Raw genomic sequence first — 18,710 nt, 5'->3', positions numbered from 1 at the left:
CAGACTTAGAGGATTTCATCCTACAGAAGTATGGCTTAGTATTCCGCCACAGACTCAAGGGGACATCCTCCTTTGCACATTTCTGGAACTCTCTTGATTTACCTTCTTCCTTTCTGGTACTCTGCCCTGCAAATTCCAGCCACTTCTGCCTCCTCAAACTGATCTCCATTCCTTCAACTCAGCAAGACTACTGTGGTATGTTTGGGGATCCCTTACTTGCACCTTGGGCTGGAACATGTCACCAGGCAAAAGTACAGGCAATTATAAGGCTCTCCTCATTTGTTTCTTCTCTCTCAGGGACCACAATTTTGTACTGCTTGTTGACCAATGCTCAAAAACTGTTATTTTGTATAATTTGTCCAGTTTTTAAACTATTTACAGTAGGAGGATTAGTCCAGTCCCACTTCCTCCAAAACAGTAATTCTGGAATCTCATTTTTATTTTCTAATGCAACATAGTGATTAAGACCTCCACTCTGAATTAGAAAGACCTGAATTTGAATTCTAGCTCTGAATCGAATACATTAATAGCTTCTTAGCACCTCAGTTTTATATTAAGTGGGGATAATAAAAGTCCCTACCTCCTGAGATTATTGTGAAGATTTACTGAATTAGGCATTGTATTAGTTTACTGTGGCTGCTATAACAAATTACTACAAACTGGGTGGCTTAAAACACAGTTTTGGAGACCAAAAATCGAAAGCACTTTCACTGAACTGAATTCAAGGTGTCAACAGGACCATGGTCTTTCGCAGGCCCTAGGGGAAATTCATTCCTTGCCTCTTCCACATTCTTATGCCCATAGGCCTTTGCCTACATAGTTATATTCTTTTCTCCTCTTTGTATCAAGTTTTCCTCTGCCCCATTTTTATAAGGATTGCATTTAGACCCACCCAGATAGCCTAGGATAATCCCCTCATTTTTAAGATCCTCAATCACATCTGCAAGACCAGGCAATATTTCTTACAAGGCAACATTTACAAATTCCAGGGATTAGAAATGATACCTTTCTGTGGCCATTATTTAGCCTACTATAAGGTAATAAAGCATTTGACACACATTCACTAATAACAAAAACATTTAAGAACCACTACAAGGCACCAAGGCACCAACCTATCAGATAATAAGCACCAACCATAAGAGTGGATGCTGGCCACAAACACCCCTGGCAGTGCCTTTGGCTGAATAGCAGCCCTGTACTTGCCGTATGCCAGCATCTCACACATCCTATACACCAAGTGAATATTAGTTCATTGAGATCCAACTTTACTAAGTCATTTCTACATCCTCTTTTTAAATATCTGGGCATATTCTTTGGTTATTTATAAGGTCTTGTGTTCTGCTTATGTGTTTTTCTGAGTACTTCATATAGGGAGGATGCTAACATTCCCACATTTGTGACAAATGTTTGCATTATATTGTGTAAATATTTTCTAAATCTTTTTTTTTTTTTTTTTTTTTTTGAGATGGAGTTTCACTCGTTACCCAGGCTGGAGTGCAATGGTGCTATCGCGGCTCACCGCAACGTCTGCCTCCTGGGTTCAGGCAATTCTCCTGCCTTAGCTACCAGAGTAGCTGGGATTACAGGCACGCGCCACCGTGACAGCTAATTTTTTGTATTTTTAGCAGAGAAGGGGTTTCACCTTGTTGACCAGGATGGTCTCGATCTCTTGACCTCGTGATCCACCTGCCTCGGCCTACCAAAGTGCTGGGATTACAGGCGTGAGCCACCACACCCGTCCTATTTTCTAAATCTTATGCTTGATTATGTGTATCTAGGTAATATGTTCTTAATGTTCATTTTTAAATATAAACATTTAAATTGAATATATGGTTTATTACTTCATTAGATTGTATTAAACTTAATGAAACAAACATTGATATATACTAACTAGGCTTTTCGAATGCAAGATTCTTCTTTAAATCTTTTTCTTTGCAAACACAAAGATCTCTGTTTTCCCCAAAGATAAGCAAATTTGTCATGGCCAGTTTTTATTATGCTTAACCGTGTGCTTATAAAATAGAGATATTAGAGTTAAATGTGAATTGCAACGACTTTTTTTTTTCTTTTTGAGACAGGATCTCTATAGCTCAGGCTGGAGTACAGTGATGCAATCACAGCTCACTGCAACCTCAAACTCCTGGACTTAAGCAATCTTCCAGTCAGCCTCCTGAGTAGCTGGGGGACTACAGGGACACACCACTATGCCCAGGTAATTTATTTATTTGTTTATTTAATAGAGACAAAATCTCGCTATGTTGCCCAAGCTAGTCTCAAACTGCTAACTTCAAGCTATCCTCCTGTCTCAGCCTCCCAAAGTGCTGGGATTACAGGTGGGCATCACTGTGCCTGGCTGAAAAGATTATTAAAGTCGTGATAGGGTTGTATAGAGAAGTTGAGTATAGGAAGTTGAGTTCGTTACCTGAGTCTCTCTAGGACAGTTGTAGTAGGCAGAATTCTAAAATGTCCCCTAACACTCCCTGCTGTACACACCCTATTACTGTAAATTCGATGTATCTACTACTTTGAGTAGGTTATGCTTTATGGCATGTTGACCTTAAATATAGGGAGATTATTCAGGTGGACCTGACCTAATCCAGATGAGCCTTTTAAAAGCAGAGAGTTTTACTGGCTGGTTGCAGAAGAGGAAATCAGAGAATTGAAGCACATGCCATTGCTGGCTTAAAGATGGAAACAGGTATGTAGTAAGGAATGTGAGCAACCCCTAGGAGCTGAGAGCAGGATGATAGTTCCTGGCTGACAGCCAGCAAGGGAACTGGGACCTTAGTCCTGCAAGGAAATGAATTCTGCCAACAACTGCTTGACCTTGGAAGAGGATCTCAAGCCTCAGATGAGAAACACAGCCCAAGCTGACGCCTTGGTTATAACTTGCTGAGACCTTGAGCAAAGAGCCCAGTAACATTATGGCCAGACTTATGACCTACAGAAACTGGGAGATAATAAACTCTTGTTTTAAACTGCTACATTTGTGGCAATAGAAAACTAATATCTAATTCCATCTCTCAAGGAATAGATAGCCTAATTTCACAAGCACACTTTTTGGAATTAATTATGTGTTTGGCAATTTATACTATAAAGTACTGAATTGTTTTTTATTCTTCTGACTAAACACCAAGCATCATTGTGATATGCAAAGAGGTACTAGTTAAAATGTCTCTGCCAGGCCAGGAGCAGTGGCTCATGCCTGGAATCCCAGCACTTTGGGAGGCTGAGGCAGGAGGATCACCAGAGGTCAGGAGTTTGAGGTCAGCCTGACCAACATGGAGAAACCCCATCTCTACCTAATGTACAAAATTAGCCAGGTGTGGTGGCGCATGCCTGTAATCCCAGCTACTCGGGAGGCTGAGGCCCCAGGCCTCCAAGGAAAATCCCCAGGAGGCAGAGGTTGTGGTGAGCCGAGATTGCATCATTGCACTCCAGCCTGAGCAACAAGAGCAAAACTCCATCTATATAAACTCCATCTAAATAAAATAAAATAAAATAAAATAAAAAGTCTCTCCCCTTGAGAGTTCTAAGGGTGATCTAATTTTTCTGCAAATCTATTTTTAATGAATGTGATTTTTTGAAAATAAAAGCAAATTTAAAGAAATAACCACTCCACAATCTTCTACCAGTGAATGGGCCAGAGATGAGCTGCCAGACAAGACTGACTACATAATCATGAGGCCCAGAACACAGTGAAAATGTAGCATCCCTTATTCAAAAAATTATTAAGAATTTCAAAATACGGGCAGCGGAGCATTAAACCAAGAGTGGGGGACTTCTGGACATGGGGTCCTATATGATGGGACAGGTCACAAAACCATGGAGTCAACCAGCTCTGTGCCCAGACCTTCTCCAGCACCTTCCAGATAAAAGCTTAACTAAGAGCTACTTACTTTTCAAAGGCCCCATTGCTTCTTTACTGGGTGACATTTACAAATTAATTGCCCATAATGCCACCATCTATGACTACCAAATCCTTTTAGAATTTTCTCCAAGCATGTATATGTGTATATGAATGTGTGTTTGTATATGTGTGCTCTTCTTCTGACACAGGTGGATTATTCATATAATTGTTGTATGATTTTGTCACTTAAAATTATAGCAGGAATATTTCTCTGTATTAATAAATATTTAAAAATAAAATTAGGCCAGGCGTGGTGGCTCAAGCCTATAATCCCAGCACTTTGGGAGGCCGAGGCAGGTGGATCACGAGGTCGAGAGATCGAGACCATCCTGGTCAATATGGTGAAACCCTGTCTCTACTAGAAATACAAAAAAAAAACCTAGCTGGGCATGGTGGCGCATGCCTGTAATCCCAGCTACTCAGGAGGCTGAGGCAGGAGAATTGCCTGAACCTAGGAGGCAGGCAGGTTGTGGTGAGCCGAGATTGCACCATTGCACTCCAGCCTGGGTAACAAGAGTGAAACTGTCTCAAAAAAAAAAAATAAATAAATAAAAAGAATAAAATGTAAATATTCACATATTTCTGATTTTTATATCAGAAAATTTCAGCGAGGTCACAGAACTAAGTAATTAAAGGATACTTCAAAAGTAGGTGCTCTGGAGTCAGAACTAAATTCTAGTCCTAGCTCTAGCAGCTAATCAGCTATGTGATTTTGATAAATAATTTCACTTCTCTGAAATTCATTTTATTTTCTGTAAAATGACTAGATTAATGGATTTTTATACCCCCAAATACCTTCCAGTTCTAAAATTCTATAATTCCAATATCATTATGGATTTGAGTGGTCTTTAGGTCTGGCTATGGCTATAAAGGTCTTTTAAAAATGTATCTTTGAATGAAACTAAGTCATTATCCATCCAATTTTTAAGGCGTTTAGAAGGAGGTTTTTGTTTTACTGTAATTTAAAACCATTTGAGGGTCAGCCTTTGTCATGACAGGGTCAGGTTCCTGCCCCAACTGAGGGCTGAGGGAGTGGGTGGATGTGGGGTGGGGAGCTGAAGAACACTTGATACAGCAGGTGGATGAGACCTGGCTTTATTGAGCAGCCCCCATGTCTGCAGCTGCATGGCTAGCTCTCCCTGGGCTTCGGGGTCAGCAGCTTACTCTTTCTCTCTCTGGACACAAGTGAGCCAAGCTGTGTCCGGGCTCCCCTCGGTCCATCTGCAAATACAGACAGCTTTGACTCTCCCAGCATGCCTGCACAATGTCAACAAGGCAATCATACATTTTACAGACAATAGTGGCATACAGCTGAGTGATAGCTTTCCCATGTATGACTATATGGCTGTGATAGCAAGTGGAGTTATATGCCTATGCTCTAAACTTGCTGAGTCATACAAGATGTGAACATCCTACCTCAGCCTATCCTTGACCAAAGCACAGCCATGTTCCTTGTACTCCACCCCCAGGGCCAAGGAAGACATAAGTCTTGGATACACAGGTTATACACATAAACTTCAGGTACATAGGCTTGATATACACACACAGGCTTTATACATACATTTTGGGCACATAGTTTTGATAAACAGGCTTGGCACACAGGCCTTATGTTCCACCCCGGGACTGAGGGAGTTCTTTTAGTGCAGATCCATGCACATAGGGCAGTACCCTGAACTCATAGGTCACAGCAACAATACAGAGAATAAACAACCTACCTTATATTACCTATGATTATTAGAGCTCAACCTAGGGTAGTGCCCAGAGACACCCACTATCTCTGCAGGGGGTCGTCAGTAAGGCACTCATTCACCTTAATCTCCCGTGACACCTGTTGTAAAGCTGCCATTATGTTCTAGTGGTTGTCAGGGATAAATGTACAATATTTTGTCCCTACAAGGGCACAGGTGCCACCCTGGGCAGCAGTGACTATGTCTAAGGCCATCCGGTTTTGTAGCACCACCTTCCTGCTCTGATCAACCTCATCAGTTAGCAGATGGAGAGCAACTCAGGTGTAATTCAGGGCCCAAGCTGGGTGCTCTGCACGGGCTGTAACTTGCACTAACGACACCTGCTCCAGGGATAGTTATTGCTAAGGGGTGGAGCCACCAGGGGGTGATGAAAACCAGGAATGCAACACCTCCCAGTTATTCAGGTGACTAGCCAATGTGGGAAGCACAGTGGCAGGCACAGAAGGCCACCCTCAGGTACAACGTCCAGTCCAATTGGCTGGCAGGTGTGGCCATCAGGTGTCCCCACAGATCCATAAACTCCCAGGGGGCACAAAGCCCACTGGGGCCCAGGCTTGGTAAGGCTACTTCTTCCACAACACCCTTAGTGTGGTGACACATGTTATGTTTGCACAAACCTCAGCAGGCAACCATCCCACAGTGACTTTACCCCAGTGCTGTTCTGCGCATGGTGGTGCCTGCAATGGGGCACCATGTGTTCTCCCATTAGCCAGCCCCATCCATCATGGACACTATGAGTCAGCCAGGGGGCAGGCTTGCCATGGGTTTTGCAACACCTCTTGTCCAAAGCCCACAGTGTTGCATCCCACCAATTTTCTGTAGAACCCCAAGTTTCTAGCCGTGTCCAGTTTTTTCACAGAAGCTGGATGTGTGTGCCAGGGCAAGCCATCTGCAGCTGCTGCTGGAAGCACAGTACAGATCCAACAGCTGGAGACATTGGCCACCTTGGTGTAGGTGTGGGCCTAGTACAAGATGCAGTTGGAACATGCCAACCTACGGCTGGAATGACAAGTCAAGCACAGATACTAACAAGGGTAAATCATGTCCCTTAGGCAAAATACAACCCAACTTTTATCTCTAGATAACAATGCAGCCGCCAAGAACTTCTGCCCTGGGTGATGGTAACACACCTTATCAGTTCCTTGTAGTTCTTTTGGGTCCTAAACCCATGCCAAAGTCACAGGGGCGCTCACAATAGGCCATACAGACATACATATATCCCACCACCAGAGGAGGGTTTCTTCCCTGGCCATTCCACCACAAACAGTCAATCATGGAGGTCACACATTAAATACCCAAGGAATAACATATAAGTCATACTGCAGACCCTCCCCAGGGGGCTACGATAGCCAACCATCTGTCACCAGGCTGGAGTGCAGTGGCTCGATCCCACTGCAACCTCCGCCTCCCAGGTTCAAGTAATTCTCCTACCTCAGCCTCTTGAGTAGCTGGGACTACAGGCACATACCACCAAGCCTGGCTACTTTTTTGTATTTTAGTAGAGATGGGATTTCACCATGTTGGCCAGGATGGTCTCAATCTTCTGACCTTGTAATCTACCTGCCTCAGCCTCCCAAGGTGCTGGGATTACAAGGCATGAGCCACCGTGCCCGGCCAACACCAGGTTTTTTGTTTCCCTACCTTTAGGGACATTGGGGCAGGCAATAACAGATTGCTGTTTGTCCCCACACCTGGTTGGAGAAGGTCATCCTTCCTCTCATAGATCTGGCCACATGGCCTGGCCCTACATGGGCTGGTGATGAACTAGCTAATTCTGTAACTTTCAAGTAATTAACCACAAGGTTAAGATTAAACCTTGATCAACTGACCAGTAGTGGTGGAGATTACCATGGGTGTCACCTCCTTGGTGATCACCATCCACATTGCCCTGAGTTCAGCTTATTGAATACTTTGCCCATGCTTGGTATCAAACCATACAGTGTCAGTACTAGGTTAGACTGCAAGAGCAATCCAGGCAGCAGCAGTACTCTGGCTAGACCTATCTATATACTATGCCTCACTAGGAATGGGGCAGGGGTGGCTCAGGCCCCATGGCCTTATCTAGGACTACAGGCACTAAGACCTCTTGTAACTCTGCTGCTAAGGGAGTTGTACCCAGTGTACTTCACTGCTCCAAGCAGGCACCCCACTTGGCTAAAGTGGATGTCTGTGCTGTCCCAGTCTAGAGGAGTTGCTACCCATGAATACACCCATCCTGCTATTGGGTAAGTCATCTGCATGATGACTGTAGCCTGTCTTGCCATGCTCTCATGAGTCTGAAGGGCAGCATATGCAGTTAGTAACTGCTTCCCAGTCCAGGGGGGTCATTATCCATGGGCATACCCATCCCACTATTCCTCACTGCTTCTCTATCAATAAAGACTGGAGCTCAGCTCCCTTCCGTAGTTGGAACCAAAAGCCTACAGGCATACTCAGGCACTCCACGAGCTGCTATAGGCCCTAACTGAAATTATCTGTGTTCACATGCACATCTAGCTTAAATGGGCACCTCTGGTCAACTACCCATAGGGCTTGTGCCACTAAATAGCCTGCTTGAGTTAGCCGGGACAGCTGTCTCAACCATATCATCCAATCCCAGGCAAGAGGGACGTTGCCGCTTCAAAATCTGCAAGAGATTCAGAGGTTAATATAACATCATCAATAAAACCATGACACATGGTGGGGCTATGCATATAGCCCTGCAGCAACACCGTGAAAGTCCATTGTCACCCTCCCATGAAGACAAGCTATGCGTGGCTCTCTGGAGCAATCTCAGTGGAGAAGAATGCATTATTCAAGTTCAACCCAGAGTGGTACTGTCCCAGTTCTGTTGTCAAGCAGTTAATCAAATCCGTGATGGAGGGTACGGCTGCCTGCAGAGAGGGTGTTATTTTATTCAGTTCCTGATAATCCACTATCATTCTCCAAGTTCCAGCAGGCTTTTTGACTGGCCATACCAGGGAATTGTGGGGCCTATGGGTGCCACGCACTATTGGCACCTCCTGTAACTTCTTAATAGTCTCAGTTATCTCTGTATGACCCCCTGGCAAACAGTATTGATGAGTGGAAGTAACCTATCAGGGTTGTGACAGAATTTGGGGCTGGTGATGTGTATGTCCACGCAGAGTCTGAATTCTCCAGCCATGGTGTGCAAGTCTAGACCATGCAAAGTGTCCACTCCCAGAATATATTCAGGTATGAGAGAGAAGAGAGACATACACAGTGTATAGGCAGAGAGCCGAGTGGCTGATGCCAAGATGCAGAGACACAGGTTTCACTTTCACTGACCAGCTTTCATAGCTGGTAATAACTGCAGCTCTGCCAGAAAACTTATCTGTGTTTTCATAAACTAGACTGCAGTCTGCAGCAGTATCTACCAGTGCAAAAACCCGCTGCGACCCACTATACATTAGTAGGGGACCAGTGGATTGCCAGCTTCACATATAGCCTCCAGGTGTCTGGTTCCCCCCGCTGAGCCAGGCAACAGCCAGTTTCCTAATCAAACAAGAAAGGCTCCATATCTCTGCCTGTCTGCAAATAGACCTCGAGTTGCAGCTTCCGGGAGGCAGTAGGTTAAATATTTCTTTGCCCCCCATTAGGCATTCTCTGGAATTGCTGCTCCAGGGACAGTTGCCTCCACAGAGCCAATAACATTCCATTGGGTTGCCTGTCAGTTTTCTCTGGAGCAACCCCAGCTGCAAGTAAATCAATCCGTATCTGCATGTAGGTCACTTACTGGGACCCTTTTTATCATGTGGGATGGTTACCTGCAGAGGGGGCACCTTCCCTTCTTTACGGCATGGTTCTCTGGTCCTGCCAATATTTTCTGCCTCCCTGAGGGCTGCCATAACAGTAGTCACTTCATGTATGCAGCGCTCCACATATGGGGTGAGAACAGCAGCTAGAGAGCCAAAAGCACTTGGGGGAACGGAGCCCAGCACAAGATCCCTCATGTGGGAGGTAAAGCATTCATCATCTGGCCCCGGGTGTTTAGATCAAACAGCCTGCTGCATACCCAGCTCAGAGTATCTGCAACAAGTCAGTGTATGATTGCCATTTACTCACAGATTCTGGTATCTTTCCAGCATCGTTCCAACAGTCCATATGGCTGCCATTAGCCACTCGATTAACATGTGATCACCTTGCCCTTGTGCTGTCTTCATAGCTGCAGCTGTTGATGGAGGGGTGAGTTGTGATAGAAGCCAGCTTCTCCATCTCGGAGGTAGAGCAAGAAATGCTGTCAGTTCCCTCGGACACTGTTGGCACTGTTTACTTAATTCCCTTAACTCAGTGAGCGTATAAGCACTATAAGAGGCATATTCCACCACTGTGTGACGGTGGGGGGGTTCCCTGGGCTCTCCCCTGGGTTCCCATCGGCTGTTCATGGTCTACCTTCTGATGGATCACAGGGCAAGCCTGAAGCAGAGGAGCCTTCTCCTCCTCAGCACCAGACCCAATAGGAATGTCCGGCCAGGAGGATGGGCTGAAGGTTGCGCTGACAGCTGTTACTAACTCCTGTTCCAGGCTGTTTATCTGGACCTCTAAGTGCCCCGCTTGCACCTGGAGGTTCTTCACTCCCAGATTTTGCTCCAAGCTGTGCACATTGGGTCCCCAGGCACTGGGCTTGTGCCTGAAAGTCCTTTATCTGCGCTGTGTCCTGCAAGGACTGAGCTTGTACTTCATGTAGTGCAGTCAGAAATGCCCATCTGACTCTGCTGGCGAAGGTGCATTCCTTCTTGGTGCTGTGAGCTTCCAGATGTTTCAGTGCTTCTCCACACTCATGAAAGATCCATCCTCTGCTCCCACATTTCCACTGGGGCCCATCCAAGGAGCATCTCTGCCACAGATTACCACAGCCCATGCTGTGGCCACATAGCCGACCCAGGAGCCTCAGGGGTTGAAGATCCACTCACCTCATCCTGCCGACTACACCAAGTATCATGCTCAGGGTCAGGTTCCAGCCCCAGCTGAGGGCTGAGGGGAGTGGGTGGATGTGGGACAGGGAGCTGGTAGAACACTCGAGACACAGCAGGTAGATGAGATGTGGCTTTATTCAGCAGCCCCCACACCTGCAGCTGCATGGCCTTCTGCAAAAATGGACAGCTCTGACTCTTTCTCTTGGTGCCAGTGCACCTACACAGTTTCAGCAGGACAATTACACCCTTTCCAGACAATAGTGGCATAGAGCCAAGTGATGGCCTTCCCGTGTTACGACTACATGGCTGTAATAAGAAATGGAGTTACAGGCCTGCATTCTAAGCTTGCTGAGTCATGCAGGGTGTAAACATCCTACCTTGGCCTATCCTTGACCAAAGCACAGCCATATTTTTTACAGCCTTGTTTGCCATTTCTTAAGTGTATTAGATCATACACTTGAACTTTACATATTGCTTAGTTTTCTTGTCTTTGAGGTCATTTCTTTATCTGATCCTTTCAGAAATCTATTTTTATTTTCATAACGCTCCTCTGACCTACTCATAGGTCCTCTCTGACCTTCAAGATCATCTCTGAACCAGACACTGTATTGTATGCAAGAGTCAAGTCACTGATTAGCCTTTTCATTTTTCTCTCATAAGCATTATCTTTCTCCTCTCTTCCTTTTTTTCAGTCAATGTATTAGGACAGTATTTCTCTGGGAATTGTGTTAAAATGCCAGTTCTCTTTCAATAAGCGGGGGTGGGACTTGAGATTCTGCCTTTCTAACACATCCACAGGTTATGCTGATGCTGCTACTCCCTGGACCACACATTCTGTAGCATAGTATATTCTGTTGAAATGTGCTTTGTTAAAAAGGTTTGTTTAAATAACCTCTTTCCCACAACCCTAAGTAGTAGCAATCCACAGAATTGTGGTGAGTGTTGTGCTGGACATGTATTTACCTAATATGGGTGGCACAGTGTTTGGGAGACATAAGAGACCCGGAGCCAGCAAACAAGACATGGAGTTGCACTGGAGGCTTACATACAGGGGACAGAGTCCAGTGACAGCAGCCTGGACAGGATATCTGCATGGCCCAGTGATGGCGGACTGGGCAGAAGAATCACAACTGCTTGTAAAACATATGCAGTTTATATAACATTTTCACTTAGCACCCTCCCCCAACAACCTCCACCTGACAACCTCCTATTACCCCCAAAACAAGGGGCCTCAATGTACTGGCGAGTTCCACAAGAGGGGCTGGGGACTGAGAACTCAGACGTTTCTCATAGACAAGGAATGGCTCTCCAGCTTGGCCATTCCCAAATAGCTTGGAACTCCCACCTGCATTCAGGGGCGTCTGCCGTAGAGACATTCTCAAGGTATGCTTCAGTTATTGCTATCAGGTGTGTTTACCATACAGCAAGGTAGTGTACTCTTTTTTCCAGGAATGCTCCCAGGACATATCTAAATTGTGCATTGCTACTACAAATACTTCATATACTTAGATGTCTCTTGATTAACTCATCTTGCTGAGTCTAGCACCATTTCCTTTAAAGACAGTAGGAACCTGGAAGCAGGCCGGTCATGGTGGCTCATGCCTGTAATCCCAGCACTTTGGGAAGCTGAGGCAGGTAGATAATAAGGGCTGGTGTTCAAGACTAGCCTGGCCAAGATGGTGAAACCCCATCTCTACTAAAAATACAAAAAATTAGCTGGGCACGGTGGTGGGTGCCTGTAATCCCAGCTACTTGGGAAGCTGAGGCAGAGAATTGCTTGAACCCAGGAGGCGGAGGTTGCAGTGAACCAAGATGGCACCACTACACTTCAGCCTGGGTGACAGAGCAAGACTCCATCTGAAGAAAAAAAAAAGAACCTGAAAGCAATCTTGACTGGCCCATAGGTCGTCTGGGTGCCACAGAAATAATCTGAAAGTCAGTTCAACCCTTAAAATTGAGTCTAATCTCACCCTGTCTAAATAAGCAGCCAAATGTGATCACTTTGGAGTTCACCTGCCACAGAATAACGTACCCTAGCTCCTGTGCCTACCCCAAAGAGAAAGTACTAGACACAAAAATAAACTGTTAGAGTAGGACCTAGTATACTATGTGCCTTAATGCAGCTTTCTCAACTTTGGTACCATAGGCATTTGAGGTGCGATTATTTCTTTGGTGGAGGAGGATGGGGGAAAAGTTTCCTGTGCAGTGTAGGGTATTTAGCAGCATCTCTGATCACTACTTTGGAGTAGCAGAAAGCTGCTATTGAGTAGTGATCAGAGATGCTGCTAAATATCCTACAGTATATATTATAATACAGTATATATTATATTATATATTATATACCTACAGTATATATTAAAGAATGGCTTCTCTTTCCTATAAAAAGATTTCCTTATCAAGTTCGTAGCCTTGTCACAGCACAACAATCATCGTTTGAGTGTTTAATAAATATTTTTGATGCTTAACTCAATCAAAAGTTAGATATTTTTTGGTAATGTCTACTTTCACTTCTTGTGCTAGATACTTCTCGTGTTAGATACATATTAGATTATTTCCCTACCCAGGTATTATGTATTTATTGTGGCACACATCTATTTGCTTAAATCTGCATTTATGTATTTATTTATTTGAGACGGAGTCTCATTCTCTCACCCAGGGAGCAGTGTAATGGTGCGATCTTGGCTCACTGCAACCTCCACCTCCCAGGTTCAAGTGATTCTCCTGCCTCAGCCTCCTGAGTAGCTGGGATTACAGGTGTGCGCCACCATGCCTGGCTAGTTTTTGTATTTTTAGTAGAGATGGGGTTTCACCATATTGGCCAGGCTGGTCTCAAACTCCTAACCTTGTAATCTGCCCGCCTTGGTCTTCCAAAGTGCTGGGATTACAGGCGTGAGCCACCACACTTGGACTTAAATCTGCTTTTAAGGTCTTTTGTACACAAGCTAAAATCGTATCTCTATTCTCCTTGTTTTTAAGTTCATATTTGGTATCCATTAACTTTTACAGCATTTGAATGTTTTAGATCCTGATTGAAACTAGCCCTGAAGAAGAATTAGATATTTCTCTTTAGAGTCTTATAAACTCCTTCAAGGGACAGCTGATAGATTGATAGGACAACAGCAGGCAGGTATGAGATGGGGTATAGTGATTCTGTTAATAATGTGAGTGGTGTTGGAATTTATAGCAACTTCACTACTTAATACCAGATAATGTTTTTTTTTAGAAGATGGAAGAGTCCATTATTGACATAATCACCCCAAAGTACATCTTCAGATGAGGACAGTTGTAGAGGACATGTGGTTAATAATGAATTGACCAAACACTTTTACCTAATCCCCTATCATTTTGTGTAACCTGTTGGATTTCTTCTTTAGGTGGACAGTGTGGTAGTTAGGTTGTAAATAGATTTTTTTTTTTTTTAAGACAGGATCAGTCTGTCACTATGCTGGAGTGCAGTGACGCAAACTCGGCTCACTGCAGCCTCAAACTCCTGGGCTCAAGTGATCCTCCCACCTCAGCCTGCTGTATCGCTAGGACCACAGATGTGTGCCACTATGCCTATTTTTTTCTTTTTTTTTGAAGAGATTTAGTCTCATCATACAGATTTTTAGGTGTGCTCTCTAGGGCATATGGAACAGTATGTTCTGAGCTAAAAGCTAAATATATTCTACTTGTTTGTGTTGTACAAAATAATGTCTGTGTGATGATGGTTCATATGGAAACAAAATATTAACATGGATGTTTCCCAAACAGAATTCTCCAGAACTCCCAATTGTTTATAACAGATGTTACTTAGCAAAAAAATTAGTTTCTCTTTTATATCTAAGTAATACATTTTCAGTCATGTAGCTAAACAAATAGCAAAAAATATTTACAATTAAACTAAATACTGGTTGCTGAATGGACATTTATAATCAGTGTAAAATGGAAATCTTGCTCATTCACATTTTTGTTTTGAGACAGAGTCTCGCTCTGTCACCAAGCTGGAGTGCAGTGGTGCAATCTCAGCTCACTGCAACCACTGCCTCCTGGGTTCAAGTGATTCTCCTGCCTCAGCCTCCTGAGTAGCTGGGACTACAGGTGTGCAACACCATGCCCAGCTAATTTTTGTTTTTTTTTTAGTAGAGACGGGGTTTCACAATGTTGGCTAGGATGTTCTGGAACTTTTGACCTTGTGATCCGCCCACCTTGGCCTCTCAAAGTGCCAGGATTACAGGTGTGAGCCACAGCGCCCGGCCTCATTCACATTTTTCCTACCACTCTACAGTTGTACTCTGGATGTCATTACATACTGCTATGGTTGGAATGTGTCACCTCCAAAATTCAGATGTTGAAACTTAATGGTTGATGTGATGATACTATTAAGAGGTAGGGCTTTCAGGAGGTGATTAAGTCATGAGGGCTTTTCCCTTCATGAATGGGATTAAGGCCCTTTTAAAAGAGGTTTCACAAAGGATTAAGGCAGCTTCCACCTTGTAAAAGATGATGGCCTTCCACCTTGAGAGGACATAGCATTCTTCTCCTCTGAAGGATGCAGCAATAAGGGCCATCTTAGAACCAGAAGGCAGCCCTCACCAGACAAGCACACCTGTCAGCACCATGGCCTTGGACTGTCCCAGAACTGTGACAAAATCAATTTCAGTTCCTTATAAATTAGCCAAATTAGTCAGTCTCCATTCTCCCCTCCTTTCCCCTTCCCTCTCCTCCTTTTTTTTTTGAGATGAAGTCTCGCCCTGTCACCCAGGCTACAGTGCATTGGTGCAATCTTGGCTCACTGCAACCTCCATCTCCCAGGTTCAAGTGATTCTCCTGTCTCAGCCTGCCAAGTAGCTGAGATTATAGGCACCCACCACAACGCTTGGCTTTTTTTTTTTTTTTTTTTAGTAGAGATGGAGTTTCACCATGTTGGCCAGGCTGGTCTTGAACTTCTGACCTCAGGTGATCCACTCACCTTGGCCTCCCAAAGACCTGAGATTACAGGTGTAAGCCACTATGCTTGGCCAGGCATTTTCTTCTAGCAGCTCAAAAATGACTAAGACATGTACCAAAATCACAACTCTTTTCACAACCAAGTTTAAGCAATATTTTATTATCCTCAGTTCAATATGAAAGTATATTTTTGGGGGTATTTTTTATTGCATTTTAGGTTTTGGGGTACATGTGAAGAACATGCAAGATAGTTGCATAGGTACACACGTGACAGTGTGATTTGCTGCCTTCCTCCTCTTCACCTATATCTGGCATTTCTCCCCATGCTATCTCTTCTCAACTCCCCACCCCCTGCTGTCCCTCCCCTATTCCCCCCAACAGACCCCCGTGTGTAGTGCTCATTTTGGGGGGATTTTTTGACAACTTAGCCCTTTTCACATTTAAATCCAGAATACTATCTTATTGTACAATTTTTGGTACTGAAAATACTTCATTCAACAAATATTTTTGGGTACCTACTATGTGCAAAAAACAAAATAACTTGTGGAAGTATAAGAAGTGTAGGATTTGCTGGCTCATGCCTGTAATCCCAGAACTTTGGGAGGGCAGATCACAAAGTCAAGAGATCGAGACCATCATGGCCAACATGGTGAGATCCCATCTCTACTAAGAATACAAAAATTAGCTGGACATGGTGGCGCCAACTTGTAGTTACAGCTACTCAGAAGGCTGAGGCAGGAGAATCACTTGAACCCAGGAGGCAGAGGTTGCAGTGGGCTAAGATCACGCCACTGCACTCCAGCCTCATAACAGAGCAAGACTCCATCTCAAAAACAACAACAAAAGTAGGATTATATCTTACAAAGAATGATGTCCTTCAAAGAATTTAAAATTTGATTGAAGAGGTGGGATGTGAACATATATAATACATAATACCAAGATATGCTTCATAAACATCTAATAATCAGCACACTAACAAAAGTACTTAAGAGGGGAAAGGATGATTACAGAGCACTGAGTTTTGTAATCAATCAGTTAATTGTGAAATAAGAGCAGACTTATAAAAGAGGTAAACAGTGGTTCATGCCTCAAAGCAAGTTTATCCAACCTGTACCCATATGCTGCAGGTGGCTCAGAATGGCTTTGAATGTGGCCCAACACAAATTTGCAAACTTTCTTAAAACATTATGAGATTTTTTTGCCTTTTTTTTTTTTTTTTTTAAAGCTCATCAGCTATCATTAGTGTTAGTATATTTTCTATGTGGCCCAAGACAGTTCTTCTTTCAGTGTGGCCCAGGGAAGCGAAAATATTGGACATTCCTGCCTTAAAGGATAAGAAGCATTTGAGTAGATGAAAAGGACTCAACAGAACTTTCCAGATGATGGAAACAATATAAACTGAAATGGGAGTGAGCAGGTTGCTCATTAGGTAGTGATGAGGTGGCTGGCCTGATGAAGTGAAGGGTTTAAAGTGGGGAGTAGTGAAATAAAGCTTTGTAAGTGGTATTTGGCCAATTTGTGGTCTGGTTTGAAAGCCGATTAGAGAAGTTTGAACATTTTCTTGGCAGCTCTTAGGAGCAAGTAAAGGAAAGCGATGTGGCTGGGCATGGTGGCTTATGCCTGTAATCCCAGCACTTTGGGAGGCAGAGGTGGGCATGTCACTTGAGGGCAGGTGTTTGAGACCAGCCTGGGCAATATGGTGAAACCCCATCTCTACTAAAAATAAAAAAATTAGCCAGGTGTGGTGATGCACACCTGTAATCCCAGCATTTTGGGAGGCTGATGCAGGAGAATCGCTTGAATCTGGGAGGTGGAGATTGCAGTGAGCCGAGATCGAACCATTGCACTCCAGCTTGGGCAACAAGAGCAAAACTCTGATTCAAAAAAAAAAAAAAAAAAAAGGTGGGGGGGAAGATGTGATGTGAGGAAAATGGTGTTTGTGGAGGATTAAAGATGGTGTGCAACTTGCAGGGGAAGGAGAGAGACTGACACAGAAACGTTTTGCAGTAAACCAGATGAGAAGTGATAAAGACCTGGATAAGAGTGATGTCAGGGAGAATGAAAATGAAGGGATGGATAAACCAGATGCTTTGAATTTGAAAAATGAAAAACAGCACAAAACTTTTAGACCATACGCTGCAGGAGGGCAGTATCTGTGGAGTAAGCCACTTATGCAATTTCTTTAACAACTGTGTGCCCTTGAGCAAGTTTTTTGTTTTTTGTTTTTGAGACAGAGTCTCGCTCTGTCACCAGGCTGGAGTGCAGTGGCGATCTCAGCTCACTGCAGCCTCCACCTCCCAGGTTCAAGCAATTCTCCTGCCTCAGCCTCCTGAGTAGCTAGAACTACAGGCATGAGCCACCACATCCAGCTAATTTTTGTTTTTGTTTTTGAGACACAATCTAATTCTGTTGCCCAGGCTGGAGTGCAGTGGTTTGATCTCGGCTCACTGCAAACTCTGCCTCTTGGATTCAAGCAATTCTCCTGCCTCAGCCTCCCAAGTAGCTGGGATTACAGGCACCCGCATCATGCCCAGTTAATTTTTGTATTCTTGTAGTAGAGAAGGGGTTCACCATGTTGGCCAGGTTGGTCTCGAACTCCTGACCTCAGGTGATCCACCTGCCTTGGCCTCCCAAAGTGTTGGGATTACAGGCATGAGCCACTGCACCCAGCCCTCCCTTGAGCAAGTTTTTAAAGAAATTCTGAGTCTTACTCTTAATGCAGTCAAGTTTTCATTTACACAACAAATATTTATTGAGCATCTGTTACATGTTATGAGCTATATATGGCAATGAAGGAAACATGAAAATCACTGCTTTCATGGAGCTAACATTCTAGTGGGAGAAACAATAAGCGAAATATATAATATAAATGGTAATAAATACTATGAATTAAAATAAAGCAGGGATGGAGAATAGAGAATAACAACTTATAATAGCAAAATTGTTTTTAACACATTGGTAAAAGAAGGTCTTGCTGGGAAGGTGGCATTTGAGCAAAAACCCTAACCGAACCCCATAAGTACAGACAACTAAAGCAACAGTGGACAAATGGGATCACATCAAGTTAAAAAGCTTCTGCACAGCAAAGGAAACAATGAACAAAGTGAAGAGACACACTGCAGAATGGAAGAGAATATTTGCTAACTATCCATCCGACAAGAGATCAATAACCAGAATATATAAGGTGCTCAAACAACTCTATAGGAA

At 43.9% G+C, this 18,710-nt stretch overlaps 1 protein-coding gene across 3 annotated transcripts in view; it reads left to right on the top strand.

Moving 5' to 3' along the window:
• The window catches only part of KLHL23 (kelch like family member 23), a 54,730-nt gene that overhangs the window by 13,355 nt on the left and 22,665 nt on the right, over positions 1-18,710 (top strand). For 2 of the 3 annotated variants that reach the window (XM_054257551.2, XM_078327425.1), the window contains one exon: positions 2,079-2,212. The gene's annotated coding sequence lies outside the window, so the exon portion shown is untranslated. Of the gene's footprint in view, positions 1-1,625; positions 1,779-2,078; positions 2,213-18,710 lie in introns of all 3 variants that reach the window. The other variant, XM_054257550.2, reaches the window with a different exon arrangement.

The sequence above is a fragment of the Callithrix jacchus genome, chromosome 6 (assembly GCF_049354715.1).
Source record: "Callithrix jacchus isolate 240 chromosome 6, calJac240_pri, whole genome shotgun sequence".
Classification (NCBI taxonomy): domain Eukaryota; kingdom Metazoa; phylum Chordata; class Mammalia; order Primates; family Cebidae; genus Callithrix; species Callithrix jacchus.
The sequence above is the reverse complement of the archived record's forward strand: the minus strand, read 5'-3'. Positions and strand labels throughout refer to the sequence as shown.